The sequence below is a fragment of the Asterias amurensis genome, chromosome 13 (genome assembly GCF_032118995.1).
Source record: "Asterias amurensis chromosome 13, ASM3211899v1".
NCBI classification, from domain to species: Eukaryota; Metazoa; Echinodermata; class Asteroidea; order Forcipulatida; family Asteriidae; genus Asterias; species Asterias amurensis.
This window is the reverse complement of record NC_092660.1, coordinates 10,465,275-10,484,173: the sequence shown is the minus strand read 5'-3', so window position 1 is coordinate 10,484,173 and position 18,899 is coordinate 10,465,275. Positions and strand designations below refer to the sequence as shown.

At 40.2% G+C, this 18,899-nt stretch overlaps 1 long non-coding RNA gene across 1 annotated transcript in view; it reads right to left on the bottom strand.

Moving 5' to 3' along the window:
* The window catches only part of LOC139945711 (uncharacterized), a 98,984-nt gene that overhangs the window by 57,587 nt on the left and 22,498 nt on the right, over positions 1-18,899 (bottom strand). The window contains exon 2 of the long non-coding RNA XR_011787168.1: positions 5,336-5,505. This is a non-coding gene — a long non-coding RNA (uncharacterized lncRNA). The remainder of the gene's footprint in view (positions 1-5,335; positions 5,506-18,899) is intronic.

Sequence of the window (18,899 nt, the reverse complement as noted above, 5' to 3'; positions counted from 1 at the left end):
GATTGCATAGGGAATTCAAAGGTTGATCGGCATTTAGAAACAAATTTGGCTTGTTAAAATATTATTACCTTTGTAGCCCCCTTAGCCGTCAATTTGGGATGGCAATTTGGACTGTTATTTTGAGATCACAGTTGGACCGTCATCTTGGCTGTCGATTTAAAGAGGAGGTGAACAATATTAAGAGCGAGATGTCTATTCTGATTCTGATCAGTGGAATCACCAATCAAATAAAGGTAGGACCCCCCCCCCCCAAAAAAAAAAAAAAAAAAAAAAAAAACTAAAAAAAAAACTGACGAGAGTATTACAAAGTAGTACGTTCCCCCTTTTCGATGATTTGAAAACGAACATCGAAATTATGTTACTCAGAAAAGAATTGTGTAAAATGTTTATATGCCCGACTTTTACCCATTCCAAGTTATTCTTTACCGTATTTATTTACTGTAACTAAATTATTTGGTTATCATAAAAACTACATACCGAAATATTTAATAAAAAAGGAGTTTTATATTAAAATAAATCACTGAATATAAACATTTTGTCTTTGTTTTATAAACAAATTTAACACATAATTTGGAGCACTTACATTATAAAATGGAGTGTTACAGTTTACAGCAAGGGTGTTTTAACATTTTGATGTTTATTTCGTTTCTCTCTTTGGTATAATAACCTAATGTGACAACACCACCGATTTCAATTTTGTGAAACCATGAAGGAAAAATGAGTGTTTCCTCCATGGTGTAGATTTGTATCTAGTTTGGAAATAGAATCTTCTTGTTGGCTACCTTTAATCCAAAGCAAATCACAGATCTTTTTCGTCGAAACCACACGTTAGAAAGATTTGGCGTTATTAACCCAGGTTGACCCCAACCCCTTCATCGGTGGGGCATTAACAACCGTGCCTGAAGCCGCCGCCACGGACCAAGAACAAGACCCCGAAATAGTGATAATGTCTTTCACAGAGACCACGACAAATTACGGGGACCAGCCACCCACACCGGTGACTTTTTATTGGGGCGATGGGTGACAATTTCCGGGGTGTAAACGGAGAGGACTCGGGTGTCAACGAGCTCCGCGGCAGGGTCTGGGCCTTAACAATTAATTACTGTATTTATAGAACGGTGTCAATCAATTTCGCGGCTTTGGTGCGAACTCCCCGCTGTTTGGTCATTAGATCCACTTACAAGAAAGTCTTGTTTGCTGTGAATGGTTTTCTGTTTCTCTTGCGTGTAATGTGGTCTTTTCTTTTAAAGCATGCACACAACTCGAAACATTGAACTGCATTCTAAACACATAGCTTGCCCTATACTACAATACAAACCAAATCCCTTAAAAAGTAAAATGCTTTAATTAAGTTCAATCGAAAAAGTGTCTTCCTTTTCTTTGCTGAATATATCAACAATACTCATCGAAACGTCGAGTAAACACCTATTTTCAAGACAACTAAAACTCAATTTACGATCAAATAATGCACAACAATGCCATTTGATTCGTTATTAAAGACTTTGTTTCTCAGTATACGGGGCATTTATCTTTACAACTCTGGGCTCCCCCACCCACCCAAATGTCCTTGACTCGTTTTAAGTATAAACCCAATTCTTTCCACGAGAAGCTTAAACCCGTAAATCTTTGATTGGACCCACCACTTTGGATCCGCAAATCCAGCTGTAGACAACATGTTCCCGCAATCCTAAAGTCAACATGTCAACCCAAATAAGCTTCTTTATATGTTTTCAATTCTTACCTTTGACTGATCAAGCGAGAGGCAGTAAGAAACTACGTTGTTTATTTACATGGCATTGATAGCAAAGCGGCGAAAGACAAATTCCCCCGTTTCTTTTTTTGTTTGCAATTGAAAGATCCGCATGTGTCTTCATGGCGTGAACCGATGACGCATGCTTCAAAATTTGGGCGGGAATTTGTTGTTTTATTTGAGGCCTTATTATGAATGTGTTTTGCTTGTTCCCGGACAACGTTACACAAATGCACCAGTCAAACATCGAGCGATGGGTGTAAGGATTTTGGTGTTCCGGATTAATCAACCTCTCCTTTGATTAACAACTTCTCCTTTGATTAACAACTTCTCCTTTGATTAACAACTTCACCTTTGATTAACAAAATGATAGCAAGCATTTCGCGCCATATTATTGGAGTTTAAAACCGTAGGCCTACCACATGTTTCAGTAAATCTAGCCCATATATAACCACGCCTGAACTTAAGTTAGTGGAGCTTGGATATTATGTTTTACAATTTACATGTGTATTAATTGCCGAATAGTTTTAATGAAGAAGAAAAATTATAAAACACAACCGCAATAATATCGAGATAAGCGGCAGCCTATTTTATTTGGCCTTCTATGACAGAAACATTTAAAGACACTGGACACTATTGGTAATTGTCAAAGACCAGTCTTCTCACTTGGTGTATCCCAACATATGCATAAAATAACAAACCTGTGAAAATTTGGGCTCAATTGGTCGTCGAAGTTGCGAGATAATAATGAAAGAACAACCACCCTTGTCACACGAAGTGGTGTGCGTTTAGATGGTTGATTTCGAGACCTCAAATTCTAAATCTGAAGTCTCGAAATCAAATTCGTGGAAAATTACTTCTTTCTCGAAAACTATGTCACTTCAGAGGGAGCCGTTTCTCACAATGTTTTATACCATCAACCTCTCCCCATTACTCGTCACCAAGTAAGGTTTTATGCTAATAATTATATTGAGTAATTACCAATAGTGTCCACTGCCTTTAAGGCCCAATACAACCTTTGCGGGTTCTTTTTGCAGAAAATACTTTTTGAGAATGGACCAAACGTTTGAAATCATGGACCACCATTGTCATTGAAGAATATAAATTTAACGTCCAAGTTCGTTAAGTTCATCTGCTCTTTGAACAACATATCAGCACAAAACTATGAAATTTGATGTCATTTGCATACATGATACTGTGGAAAAACGTGGTACACGGATCTCAACTTGAAGTCTGAGTGAAAAGTGGCCTGCAAAACGTACACCCCCTTTAATCAATTTTTCTGAAGCTCTGACCGACCACCCGTTATGTGTCTTTGATTGACATTTTTGGGTGGCAGAACTCCTTCTATAACTGACAAGCTCGCGTTATTTTACACCAATATTTCCTCTGCCCCAGTGTTATGATATTCAACTCATTCATGACCAACTGAAAAGTAATTAGCTGAGATTCTTGTGTTGTTTCTAGCCAGACCGTGTGTAAACAATTGGTTAATCCAAAAACAAATTGAGAAAATTGTTGGCCTGCATATAAGAAAAATGTGTGATTTAAGGGTCATGGATGCCTTCGTGAAACCGCGGTATTGTCCACGGCAGGCTCTGAGCTCATACTTGCCGAGCTTCACAATCCGGAGCTGAGACAACACGGGAGCTGAAGTACAAGACGCATTTTCGGAAAGGCCCCTTACCTTTAATAAAATAAAACCAACTTGAATTGCTTCACGGGAAAAATATTTAGAAATACAAGGTACATCACCTCTCTAGGAAAACACAAAATTTGTAAATAATATTTCAAGTATTTCAAGTTATTGAATGTTATTGATTGCTGACAGCTGAAAGACTGACAGTTTTTTGGTGGATTCCATTTGTTCAGCACCCTTTTTCGATTTAAAACATTCAAGACTCAAACGGTTTACATGAGAGGGGACGTGGGTTGAGACGTCTTTTAACAGTCCCCAGTAGTCAAACAGAGCACCATGCCCTGGTCAGAACAATCATTGAACCCCTTGTGTAAAAATAACCCACATCCAGTTCGTAAACAAATAAAAGACACTTGGAGAGGCACTTAGAAAGACCCCCAAAATAGCACATAGCTAAGAGACATTGTAGCTGAAGACACTATTGCGTCTTTCATGTGGGTCTTCTGAGCAATGGAACGCTGCAGGGAGGCCCTTTATTTCTTGCTTGCCTTCAGGGACTGAACAAAATGTAATAAGCTCCCAATAGATCTCTACCATCATGCTGCCACCATAACTGTCAGGTGTCTTGTCTGCAGCAGCTATACAAGAATACCGATTCTTCATATACCATTAAGGACACTGACTATTTTTGCATAAAGCCTCAATTTTATTTGTTAGAATTTGAAACTTCGCATGGTGGAAGACAGGTTTGCGGTAACACCACGTGAGTATCTCTTTGCGAGTAATATTGGTTATGAAAAGAACCGGTGGTTAGTGAGTCAACGTTTCGACCAGTATGCTCTGATCGTCTTCAGAGCATAATACTGATGAAGATGATCAGAGCATACTGATCGAAACGTCGAGTCGTGAACTATACGGTTCTTTTCAGATCAAACACTACTCAAAAAGAGATATTCCCATGGTGTTACCGTTAGTTATTTATTGCTTGTTACACTGATTTGAGCGGAAGCACGATGGCTGCGCTATTACGAAAGCCATTTTTTCGAAGAGGTGCATGGACTGACCGGTTGTAGACAATGTTACATCTTCACTTTAAAATATACTAACAATTACAGCTACAGATATTTCACCACCGGCAGGTGCCCAACACATTTACCGGTTGACCTGTCACATATCACCTGTCAAAGTTAGCCCCCCGAAAAGTCACAATTTGAGCAAACAGAAGGAAAAGTGAATTTTTTTGCCTCCTTGCTGTACAAACAATATTGCAAAACATAATAGGGAACACCTGAGGTCGTATGTTTTTTTTTCTGTGTTTAGATGATTAAAAGCTGACAATGTTCCCAGTTGGGCCACAACAATCCCACTAGGTTAAGCATCAACACCTGGGATAGGGTGATTTCAGTCACAATGAGGGAACGGACGTGCAAGGACAAATACTGTAAATATTTAGCCAACAATTCGCACCTGTATTGTTGATGTTATGTGGCGGCCAGTTATATCACATTTTTTTTTTACCCCACCTTCTTTTTTTGTTTAAAGTTATTACGCAGGATTGGTTTTGATTGAAAACATGATTGTTTAATTTGAAAGCTTATTGATAAGGAAGTTTAAACTTACTATAAACATATTTTCTGTGAAGAATTTTGTTCTGAAATAAGGTCATTGGGAAAACAATCTGAAACCTTAAAAAAACCAGCTGCTTTCGGTTTTACAATAAAAAAGTAAGGACGATCTGTAATCACACTGGAAACTTTAGCATTATTTGTCATTTCTTTCTCCTGACTCTCACAACGAATGAAGCCCAAATTTTCACAGGTTTGTTATTTCATGTTGGTCACAGAAAATATTAACACTGTCTGCGACTATTTTGTTCAGCTCTACAAATCTTGTATAATACATTAAAGGGACTGTACACGACACCAAAAAGTAGAAAAATAACTAACCTGAGTATATAGCCTCAGCAAGTCTCAGTTCCACTCATCTGGGATTCCTGTTATCTTCATTGTTCACTACAGGCTACCGTACATTTTTGGAGCAGCCATGGTTGTCAGTGATTTCTTGTATGCAAACATTAAATATGACTGATATCAATTTCCCAACTGGCCACATTCTCCTGCATAAAATAATTCAAAAGGTAGTTGATTAATAATAAAGTCAATTACATTATTTATAATGTCAATGGTATGTTTCCCTTTGTACCATGGAACTAGGGATAAGAGATGTAATGCAGAAAAGGGGCTAGACTATTTCCCCCGCCTAAGTTTGAGGTGTTTAAGTATTTCGTATATGGAGGGTGAGGAAACCAGAAGGAATTCTCCATAATACAGGTCCATATAGCTTCCCTCAAGCAGAACAAAAACACCCACAAAACATTTACAAAACAGTGAAATTTTCAAGTTAAAAAGGTAACAGCTGAGGTTTTACTGAATCTAGAATGACAAATGGAGAACGTCAGCAAAATTAAATGTCTGATCAATCAACCGCAATCCATGAAAAGAAAGATTTGTTCCCAGCTCGTGCACAGTTTGTGGCCCCCAACCCTCATTTTGTCCCACCTCCATCCCACGGAGCATCCATCAACGTCGAACCCATGTATCCCCAACACATCTCGTGTCAACCCCACCCTATCGACCAGTGCCTCTAAACCCAGCATATGGGTATACCGGAGGAACTCTTTCATCAGCGGTCTTTCCGACTTCTCCAAACATCCGGGGTGCAAATCACCTAACCCTCAACAAAAATCAAAACCCACTGGTGTCCCACGTTAGTAATTATCACTATTGGAACAGTTTAACACTAAATATTTTGTCACCCACCCGCCCGTGTTGGGGTTTACCTCTTTGGGTAGCATCCCCCGCCGGCCAAACTGCTCTGACTACGGGAGGGCTAACCTTGAGGGAGAGGGAAAGCGGTCTTGATGGGGGCGGGGGATACCACTCAAAGCAACCGACAGAGACGAGGGACATTCCTTGGTGTCTAGCCCCATATGCCTCCGCACCTGCAAGACTCATTAAACACCCTGAGTCCGGGCATTCCATTCCGGTGAGACGCTGTTTGGGGTCCCTTCGCGCGGGAAGAAACTGCGCCATCATCAAGGGGAAGATGACGGCGCCAGATGGTCTCTATCTGCAGGTAAACTCATTTCAGCGAGAGTGGTGAAGGTGGACTGGTAGTAGACTATAGACAAGAGCTCAGGGCTGGACCTTTAAAATTAAATAGCGCCCCCATCGCCTCAATGATTGCAGGGATGGTCTTGGGATAGCGATGACTGTTTTTGTCAAAAATATAAAAATAACTGAATAAATAAATCAATCAAAAAGCATGTTAACCAAAATTGAGACATGTATGTTTGTTGGCGCTGATTTATTAAAGGCAGTGGACACTATTGGTAATTACTCAAAATAATTATTACCATAAAACTTTACTTGGTAATGAGTAATGGGGAGAGGTTGATGGTACAAAACATTGTGAGGGACATAGTTTTCGAGAAAGAAGTATTTTTCCACGAATTTGATTTCGAGACCTCAAGTTTAGAATTTGAGGTCTCGAAATCAACCATCTAAAAGCACACAACTTCGTGTGACAAGGGTGTTTTCCTTCTTTTATTATTATCTCGCAACTTCGACGACCGATTGAGCTCAAGTTTTCACAGGTTTGTTATTTTATGTATATGTTGAGATACACCAAGTGAGAAGACTGGTCTTTGACAATTACCAATAGTGTCCACTGTCTTTAAGGAAACACTTTTGAAATCCCTCACTTTGGGAAACAAAATCATTTTATGATGAGAACACCGTAATGTAAAGACTGGTCATAATTATTTTATGCGCATTTTCAATACGTTAAGGCAGATCAAAATGCGCAACGTGTTGTTTCCTGTATAAGTTTATAGAGTACAGTAAAGTCCCATCTATATTTAATTATGCGGTATGTGATGAAGAGGCTTGTTTGCGCAAATCTTCTAATACACTCTCTATTTGTTTTTATTCCAAACGATTTTTGTTCAAGCCATTCAACACGATTGGTAATTTATTGTCAATTCTAATCCCAACAATATGCAAAATAAAAAACATCATCAGTGAAAATTTTGATACAATTGGTCACCGAAGTTGCAAGAAAATAACGAAAGCAAAAACACCCTTGTTTCAGAAATTTGTGTGCTTTCAGATGCCTTAAAATGATATCAGACCTGAAGTCTTCTTGTTTTTTTTTGAGTGAGAAATTACCTCTTTCTCAAAAACTACGTTACTTTAGAGGGAGTCTTTTCTCACAATGTTTTATACTACCAACAGCTCCCCATTGCTCAATACCAAGTAAGGATGTTAAAGCCATTGGACACTTTCGGTAAACAGTAATTTCCAAAGGCCCACATTTCGTTTATCACAATTTATATATAAAACAACAAACCTGTGAAAATTTAGGCTCAATTGGTCATCGGAGTCGGGAGAAAATAACGGGGAAACCCACCCTTGTTTCCGCATGTTTCGCCGTGTCATGACATGTATTTAAAATAAATCCGTAATTCTCGCTATCGAGAATTGATAATTGTTTTAATGTTTTCTCAAAAAGTAAAGCGTTTCATGGAAGAATATTTCAGGAGAAGTCTTTCACCATTACCTTCTGTAAACCCTGTAAGTTATTTGTAAATCTGTGAACTTTTTTTTTTTTTTCTGTACCGAAAGTGTCCAATTGCTTTAAAGGCTGTTGACACTATTGGTAATTACTCAAAATAATTATCATCATAAAACCCTTTTGGTAACGAGTAATGGGAAGAGGTTGATGGTATAAAACACTGTGAGAAACGGCTCCCTCTGAAGTGACGTAGTTTTCGAGTAAGAAGTAATTTTCCACGAATTTGATTCCGAGACCTAAGAATTAGAATTTTTAGGTCTCAAAATCAAGCATCTGAAAGTACACAACTTCGTGTGACCAATTGTGTTTTTCTTTCATTACTATCTCGCAACTTCGACGACCAATTGAGCTCAAATTGTCACCGGTTTGTTATTTTATGCTTATGTTGAGATACACCAAATGAGAACTGGTCGTTGACAATTACCAGGGTTCAGTGTCTTTAAAAGTACTTAGCACAATAAGCTAACCATCTACAATAAAATATTTTCACATGCACTGACTGGTATCCAGATCGGATTTTGCTTAGGCACAACAAGTAGCTAAGTACATCGATGCTTAGCAAAATGAGGTAACCAGCCAAAAATATAATTTCACATTTTGTGACTGGTGTCCTGCTCGTGAATTGCTCAGCAGGAAACTGTTATAAACTACACTATACTCTGCTTCAGCAGCTCTATGAAATTGGACCCTGTTCTTTCGGCAAGCAAGAGGTCTATGTGTTTGCTTCTAGATGACCGTGTTCCGTGCTAAATTGTGAGATGCCTATAGCCTCAGTGTGGCATCCTGACCAGTTCCCATTGTGACCCCACAGGTGATCAAAATTCCCACTGAACTATTTCATGAGTCTGATAATTATTTCACGCTAGCTTTAAAATGTTATTCGATTGACGAACTGAGGACATCAGCTGCTGAAGAACGAATACATAGCCAATAAATAAACATATAATTTTTATAGATTTAATGTTATTAATGTGGAACTGTGGTTTGCTTAAAGATTCCCAACCCGAACTGTTGAGAAAAAAAAAACGAGCGAAGTGAACCCAACGGCAGTAAATGTAAAAAAGAAACAAAACAAGGAAACCGTGTTCGAACAGCTGAAGGACAACAATTCTACGGTATTATTTTTCGCAAAGAACGCCGAATCCATGACCCACATTTTGAAAGGTGACTGTGGGCCGCATCTCTGGCCCACGGACACCACCGAAATTTTAATCTCCAAAACTTGTCTTAAGACGAATTCATAAAACAGGAATATTTCAGAAGAAATAGTTTCGAAAGATGCTTAGTATACCAATACCATCTTCATAGATTTCGGAAACGAGTTATACAATATTTTTCGAGGTCATTACCAAAGGAAAACCCAGTCTCTAGCAGTGGAGAAAACGGCAGAACAAAATAGTAAGACATTTTAAAGGCAGTGGACACCATTACTCAAAATAATTATTGGCATAAAACCTTTCTTGGTAACGAGTAATGGGGAGAGGTTGATAGTATAAATCAATGTGAGAAACGGCTCCCTCTAAAGTGGAGTAGTTTTCGAGAAAGAAGTAATTTTTCACGAATTTGTTTACGAGACCTCATGTTTAGAGTTTGAGGTCTCGAAATCAAGCATCTGAACGTACACAACTTTGTGTGACAAGGGTGTTTTTTCTGTCATTATTATTATCTCGGGGATCCGACAACCAATTGAGCTCAAATTTTCACAGGTTTGTTATTTTATGCATATGTTGAGATACGCCAAGTGAGAAGACTGGTCTTTGACAATTACCAATAGTGTCCACTGCCTTTAAGGCTAGTCCTAAGTAAGAACGAGACTTGTTGCTTTGTGAAATCCACCCAGCTGACCTAGCACACACATAAAATGACTCCCCGAAAGTGCATGGGGGAGAAAGGTGTCCAGTGTCTTTAAAGAGACTTGGGTCAGGCCTGATACTTCACGGAGGCAACGAACAATTACGCGATTGCCTCCACCTGGGCCCAATTTCATGGCTCTGCTTACCGTAAGCACAAAATCGGCGCCTACGGAAGCATGGAATTATGTGCTTACGGCAAGCGTATTTCACGGGTTAGCGGCGAATTTGGGCTTCTGCGCGTGCGTACTCCCCGTTACTAGGCATTCTAGGCTTACAAGGCTAGCACAGAAATTCGGCGCTTGCACGTAAGCGGGGAATCGTGATCGTAAGCGCAGAATTCGGCGGTAAGCAGAATCATGAAATTGGGCCCTGGTCATTGCCTTGGTGCCCTTGAAATGCTCCAGTCGATATGTACAATCCATGATAAAATACATTCAGCTCATTTTATGATACAAAAGGCACAAGGGGCAGTGATATATACAGTAGTTATTGGTCTTCAATCTTAAAGATACTGAATGAAAACTTTATAGATGGAAAATTTGCATCGGGGATAATTTTTATAGTTTCTAGGAGCACAGGAAACAGTACGAACACACATCGGTGTATATGGGTTAAATCAAAATTAATACTGAATGAAAACATTGCCTTTTTGAAAATGTTTCAGCTAATCTGTTATTACAATCATGTAGAATAACAATTTCTTGTAAGGGGGGCTTATAGTAAGACTGTTGACACTGTGAACATTCACCTCTGTGGGATCGGGAAAGGGGTACAAGAAGTTGAGACTATCTTGTGCCATGATGGGGGACTTGGTGGGATATCTATGCGTCTCATGAACCGATGACCGTTTGAAAATGACCCCAAGCGTCTCACAGACAGTGGTGTAACCCGCCGAAACATGATAAAAAGATGGTGGAACGCCCGCTTCACAGTCTACCGCTCCATACAATGTCTTGAAACGCAATGTCATAATGGTAATCGAAGCTGGAGCGAAGAAAAGCCTAGCCCCCAGGGGTGGGGGAAGAGGCAATTAATTTATGGGCCCTGTGAATGGGGTTGAACCGAAAATATTTTCTCGTAGGTGGTGTCGCAATCATCCCCAAACTTGGCTCCGGGGGTCCGGTAGAATAGCCAGGGAGGGATGGGGTGACGCGGTGTGCCGGGGATATGGGCTTACACCGCCTCGGTACCGATGTCAAGTGATACTTCCGTGTACCGCTGTGTGGAGGTTGTTTCCCATCAAAGCCAATCGTCTTCCATTCCCATTATTCCACAGTCTTTTCAAGAAAACCCTCCCAGAAGATGCTTAGACATCGATAAAGAAGAAGAAGAAAAAACTCAATTGGACTTCATTATAATACGGTGTGCGGTAATCTTGAGTTGTCATGCTCCACGGAAGGCTGTACATCACCAGACTGAGGCTGGAAGTAAAACGAGCCTGGTGCCCTTATGAAACACCTGTGTAGTTAGTCATCACTAGGGTCAGGAAGTCAGACCGTGATAAACCATGGCGTGAGGATGCAAGTTCAAATAAGGGCATCTTGCTTTTGTTCTGTGTATGCAAATCAACCACGTGACCGAACCACTTAGAAGTCAAAAATAGTCTGGCACCTGCTTTGAGTAAGACCCAACGCTTGTTAAGTCATAATTATACACAGGGCATCCTACCACAAGAATGCCCACGGCGTAGTATTGGAGGTCTATATTTTCTCCGAAGCCAGCTTCCTAAGGTTACTTGAAGTTGCTTACAACAACTCTTTCCTGTAAAAAGAAAAAAACTTTTGACAACATTTTTCTTTCGCGGATTCTGGCCCTCGCGGGCTTTTTCCCATTTTGTTTTGCATATCAACTACATGGGAATAGCCTGAATGCTTCATCTTGTGATATTACACGAGGGCCCGGGCGATATCTACCTCTAACAAGTTTCGAATGTCACACGAGGATTCGGATTTCAAATAATGTTGTTCTCTTTACGTCTGTCTTGGGGGCGATTCAATTCAGCTAAGATAGGAAATAAAGAGGGCCAGGGACATTTCCAGCGTTGGCTTAATTGATCAGCCCCAAAACGCGTTGAGGAGGTACCCCCGAATGTGAGCTATTCGCTCCTCATTAGTTTTATATTACTGAGTCCAAAAGACCCCAAGTGGACGATGAATATGGGCAAGGAATTGTCCCAGGCGTTTATAGTCCACTTGAAAATCACACCCTGCCTAAGTGTCATATCGCATTAATTGCAAATGAAATCATCTCAAATCTCCACTCTTTTATACATTATTGTATTGAATATCCCTTCCTCCTCAGAATGCATGAAATGTTCTCCCCGGCCGCAGCTATACTTTCCAGGTTTTGGAGCGACTTTAAAGGCACTAGACACTATTGGTAATTACTCAAACTAATTGTTAGCATACATCTTAACTGGTAACGAGTAATGGAGAGCTGTTGATAGTATAAAAAATTGTGAGAAACGGCTCCCTCTGAAGTAACATATAGTTTTTGAGAAAGATGTAACTTCTCGCTCAAATATTACAAAAAGACTTCATGCCTGAAGTCTTTTTTAGTTATCTGAACACAAATTATGTGCAATAGGGGTGTTTTTTCTGTCATTATTCTCTTGCAACTTCGATAACCAATTGAGTCAAATATTTCACCGATTTTTTTATTATGCATACAAATGTCGGGATACACCAAGTGAGAATAGTCTTTGACAATATTACCTGAGAAGTCCAGTGCCTTTAAAGAGACGGTGGACAACATTGCTTTTGAAGCGATTGTTCGATTCTCGGTGTTTGGAAACGACGAAAGGCGACGAATGAAAAGGAAGCGGGGGTTCAGCTTCCTAGTCCCGGCTTCCTCGCGACTCCTCCTTTGCTTTGGTTCCCACTCCATGGACAATGCACAGTCATTTCTAGCGTTCTAGGTGAATTACACTCGACATGCTTAGTTTGTTATTACAGACAAGCCTTGTTTTAAAACGCTCCTCCAAAGTCTCAGATTTCTCACTTCATGGTGCCATCTTTGCATCTCACCCGTTCGCAATCCGTTTCTTCTATCTTTGTCTCGATCGCTGATTTTGAGACGCTGAACGATTCCGAATTATCCCAACAACACTGAGACTGTTTGTTTCACATACCAACCATGACTGGATCTAACCTTCTCCTCCCATTAAAAGTAACCATCTGTTCCTGAGAGTTTATCAAGAAGCTCAGGACTGATACTTAACACAGAGGCATAGAATGCGATTGCCTCGGTGCCCCCTGGTCATTGCCTCGGTGCCCTTGAAATGCTCAAGTCGAAACTTACAATTTCCTCATAAGGCGCCCTTTAACCAAGGAGACAATGCCTTGGTGTTCTTGCCCTTTCAAAATCAAACCATACAGGCTTGGAAGCTAAATACCAGAGACCAAATTCACAGACTTATTAGACATCTACCCACCTCCTTGAAGAAGTGTGTTGTCCTCATCTGAACCAACATGACAGGGGAACCGAAAATGCTCCCTGTTCCAAAAAAGATTGTGACTTTCGAGTCTTCATGTAGAATAAACATGAGCAGTGGAACGGATCCTGACCCAGAAAGCTCAACCCCACAGGCAAACCCTTCTGGCGACGAATGGGGGCCAACAACATCTATACCTGTAACGAGGGTGGGCAAATTTCAAACACTATAATACAAGTATATCCGGCTGGTGCTTAAATAAATGAACCAACATAACAACTGCTACCTCTGCTTCTTGTGGACACATTTCCTTTTCTCGATGTCACATTTTGATCAGGGTGTGAATGAAAGAAACTCAATTTTCATTTCGTTCCCACCATGAGTTTTATTCCGATCTTAAGAGGGCGTGTTACTCTAAACCAGTCGGACTTAAAGATGCACTCTCTTTGTATTTGCCTGCATGGTGAGAAGCTTGATGCACCAAATTAATTACCGATGATCCTTTAGAAGATACATTAAAAAGAAAAGAAAACAAACAAACAAACAAGCAAACAAACAAACAACTAAAATATCTCAAAAGAACGTGCGCAGGTTGAAGGTCGCACAGTTCTAGGACACATTTGCTTCTGCTCGAGCTGTGTTTCTTTACAGTCTTGGATTTTAAAGGAGTAGTCGCACCAATATATCTCCCGGCCCCCACTAACGCATCACTGTTCCTCAGTACTTGACTGCAACGTTAATAACTTTGACTCAAGGTGTGCAACTGATTCCCCTTTAAGCCTTTGGCGTCTCTTGTTGGTAGTCTCTTTTGGTAGTCTCTTCTCAAGCGGTACTAAGTCTCTCTCGGTGTGTTTAACTCTGCACGTGAGCCAGCGTCAATGTCTCAAACATAAAGAGAGAAGGGTTTGGGGACTGTGAGGTTGTTGCAATGTGACATCGATCTAGGAAGGCAGCGGTGCGTCTATTCGCGAATGAATGAAGTACTCTCACCCTGAGTGAGCTGTCCGTGGTCCTCTCTCTGACGACTGGGCCTAATTTCATAGAGCTGCTTATTACATGGGCACAACAATTAGCTAAGCACAACAACATTATGCTTTTACCAGAATGAGTTTACAGGCTAAAATACCACGTCACATGTACAATTATTGGACTGGTATCCTGCTTGTTTTTGCTTAGCAGATTAATGTTCAGCATCATTCCTGCTTATAATAAGCAGCTCTATAAAAGTGGGCCCTGGAGTAACAAAGTGCTTCCGTTTGTTTGATCTCTGTTTTTGAAGGGAAATGGGCTATGGAGTATCTCAGACTGGAAGGAGTGTCAGGGTTATAATAACAGACGTACGATACACAGAATCAGTCAAGCTGTGGGTATGATCCACTTAATACAACCTCGTACACCGAGGCAATTTAGAACGAAGGTGGCTGAAGTGACCCCGTTTTTTGTCTCGAATCTCGGTTTGAAGGGAAATGGGCTATGGAGTATCTAAGGCTGGAAGTATAGTGCCAGGGTTCGATACCAGACGTATCGATACACAGAATCAGTAAAGCTGTGGATACGATCCACTTTACAACCTCGTACGCTAAGGCACTTAAGAACGAAGAAAATATCAAACATATGATATAGATTAAACAAGAAGAAAGAAATTCAGTTGTTTTTTTCTGACAAAAACTTGAAGTTCTAATGATATCTGATACAGTTTGTCTTAAGTGACAGAAACCATTATTACGTTATGGAAATCAGACAAAGATAGTTGCACCATTGTGTATCTAGTCTCCGGCGCATGGTCATATACGAACTTGACTATTGTGGGGAGACTAACTATCTACTCGCTCCCGAGAAGTTGAATTGCGAAGGACGTGGCTATACAACGTGGTCAAGGAGCAGGCATAAAAAGGTGCCTTTGGCAGCCACATCGACCCATAATAATACAACGGGCACATCCTGAGATCGAAATTGTTTGATTTTCCGGAGGGAGGAAAAAAAAGAGGTCCCAGGATAAAAACCTTCATGGCTATAGGAGAGAACCTTTGCACAACTCTCCTCACATAGCCCCCATCTGGACATCGAACCAGGGCCACCATGGTGAGAGGCGAGCGCTTTACACAAAAACGTGCTATGCCACAGAAAAGTTTTGCTTAATAACAGAAAAAGGTAACCGGCCAAACTTAAATTAAGTTTACATTGTTATGACTAGTGCCCCACTGAATTTTTCATTATCGAAGACTTTTTTTCAAGCAGTGTTTTCTGCCTAATAAACAGCTTTATGAAATTGGATCAATGCCACAAGGTAAAGAAAGAAGAATAACAATAATTACAAACTAGACAATAATGATTTGCCCGTAACATTTTTCCAAGATTGATCACGTTTCTACTCATCATCAACGCCCCCCTTTCAAGGTTTTCTACTGCCCACAGGAGTTTTGGTCCGGACCCGTGAAATACGATTAAATACGGGTAACATAATATTGCACCGTTATTGTAGACTATGTCAGGCACTAGCCCCGGGGGCCGTACGGCAAACGAACTGTACCACTATAACGGTTAAACGACCTTTGCGCCGTTTCATTTACCCAAGTTGCAACCCAATGTGATAACTGTGTATACACACGCACGCGTTGTCTCTCTTTTTCGTCGTCTGGGTACCAGACCGTGAAGACATGGTTAATGTACTGCGTGTATATTGGCACAGATTGACTCACGAGGGAAGGGCCTCCTGATTGAGGCAGTCATTGCTTTCCACCCATTGCGTCTGTGTTCTCTTCACTGTGGGTTCAAGGTTGTGTTTTGACAGACCGAGAAGTAAAAGTTCGTAAAAAAACCCACACCGAAACACTTTAAAGGAGAGGTCTATATCGAGGTATTTTGTTTCTGTTTTCCATTGTAGCGTCCAAACTGTACCCACTTCAAAGTTGTGTCGACCTTATTAAAGTTGCACTTTAAACCTTTTATGCACAATTTATTTTAGAGATAAATTGATCATATGGACACAGTAATCGTTAATGTTTTTTTCTTTTCTTTTTGCAAATGGCAACCCCCAAAACATACCACAATAGCACCCGCCAGAGCCTTCTTGCCTATTCTGAAACTGTGTTGTCGTGTGATTTTTAGTTTTTTTGAAGGCTTTTAAACCTGTTGCGACCGGCCGACGCATGAAAGAGTTAACCCAAATTGTTTCAGAGAAACAGAGCCTTCAGACCTTACGTAACTTGACTCATAAATCTTGCATTGGGTAATTTTGCGCGACTTTCGCTGTGGATACTCTGTAAATACACCTATTGAACCTATGGGTTCCACTAAAGAACAGAGTGACTTCCTTTGCCGAAGTTGTAAAACAAATTGAAACCGAACACAAGTGATGATAGGGTACCAGGGATCGACTCGGTTAACCACCCCTCAGCCGTCTGACCGAAGCTGACGAAGAGTTTATTTTCGTGCATCAGTGTTTGTCTATAGGGCAAGTCACGATTAAAACTCTGATTTTTTTTGTCCTCATAATACACAAACGGCGTGTTCAGTTGCGGTTATAACTGTGTCAACAAGGGTACCAATTCAATTATAGATTACAGGGGTGATGATTGGTGACGTCTGGGGACTGTACCTTGGGGTCGACCTTTTCCAAGGACGACCCAGTTTTTCAACCGGTGTCAGGACTTTGCCGCCAAATTGTATGCATCAACAGTTCTGATTGGCCAAAAGAACCATAGGTGCAATGTAACATGCGCAATCTGTAACAAGTCACGTGAGCTATTGCGGATTATCGTTATTTGTAAAAGGTACAGTTTCCCGAAAAAAGAAGAAAAACAACGTGAAAAAAAAACCGACATACAACGGATAACTTTAATACAGCAAGTTGTTGGTTGATGACGTTAGTAATTAAAGGCAGTGGACACTATTGGTAATTACTCAAAATAATTATTAGCGTAAAACCTTTCTTGGTGACGAATAATGGGGAGAGGTTGATGGTATAAAACATTGTGAGAAATGGCTCCCTCTGAAGTGCCATAGTTTTCGAGAAAGAAGTAATTTTCCACGAATTTGATTTCGAGACCTCAAGTTTAGAACAAATTCGTGTGAGAAGGGTATTTTTTCTTTCATTATTATCTCGCAAGTTCGATGACCGATTGAGCTCAAATTTTCACAGGTTAGTTATTTTATGCATATGTTGAGATACACCAACTGTGAAGACTAGTCTTTGACAATTACCAATAGTGTCCACTGCCTTTAAGCAAAGGAACCACCTTACAGAATGCCAGAAACAAGGAATGCAATTTACGTTCGAGGCATTTTACAGATAATGATAGATTACCTATAGACAGTGAGAGCACCTCATTCCAAAACTAAATGTAAACTTATAGCTTTCAGCTGAGAAAAATAGATACATCAAGAGATAAAACTGCATTTGTACAATCATTTTTCAATGGGTTTAAGTTTATCCGTTATCGCAAAAAGAAGTCTCAACATTGTTATGTGAACCTAGACCAATTTACTACACTCGTTTCATGTTTCCAACCAGAGACCCAATGCGCATGCGCTGATCGCGTAAACTAATGCGGATGGGACCAACTTCAAAACCCTGCAGGAGGAAGCCCGCCCTCAAGGGACTCCACCCAGAGCCAAACTGAGGTGTAGTAAATTGGAAAAATGACGGCTTGACAAAAAATGTCCCGTGCAAATTAGAAAAATGTTTTTCACTCTGAAAGGCAAAACCACCATGCAGCGTTTCGGACAGATAGGGTTTCATTTAATTATAGTGATCTCTTAGATTCAAGTCAAATAGAAAAAGCCGGGATACCTTTATACAACATCTAAAATGTAGGTCTGCGGACTGGTGTAGGCTCAAGTTTGCAATTCTTTCGTGGGAAAATGGTGCATTTTATTACTTGTCTCTGTATCTCCTTTAGTAATTGGTTTATTGTTAAGAACACATTGCAGCCAAAGGCTGAATTACATGCAATATTAAAACTCAGGCAATCTGAGATTTTTTTTTACAAGAAAGCACACTTAGACTAACAGTCCTTTAAAGAAGATAATGAAACAAATTATTAATTAAATTTGGGTGAACCTCCTAAAAATTGAATGGTTGATACCCACACATTGGTATATACGGTGTTAAGTTTTGCTCTCAGAATTCCACCATTCAGCAAAAAGAAATCACCAGCAAAATAACAAGTCCGTAAACCAGCCACCAAATTACCGAACTAATTTGCATCAAGACGCTATATGAAATGAGGCAACAAAATTGCCGCAATTTATTTTAGTAAATCACAAGAAATGTTTTTATTGGTGCATGATTGGCGGCTCCGTTTCCAACAAGATAAACACTACTTTTGAATATATTTTTTTAAACAAACATTGTTACAAACTGGGATGTCGACCGTCTGATTTAGCTTTGAATAGTTTTCAAACCTTGACGTCAAACTTCAATGCCAATGAATGACGCCAGTGTTCTGCTTTTGAGCCCACGTACATAATCACCTTTGACCTCGCATCATTCCACATTGCCATTATAAGATTCGCAGTTAAATACGACGTACATGTGTAATGCATAAATCAATACCTGTGGAGAAGGACAGAGGACCAGTCTTAACT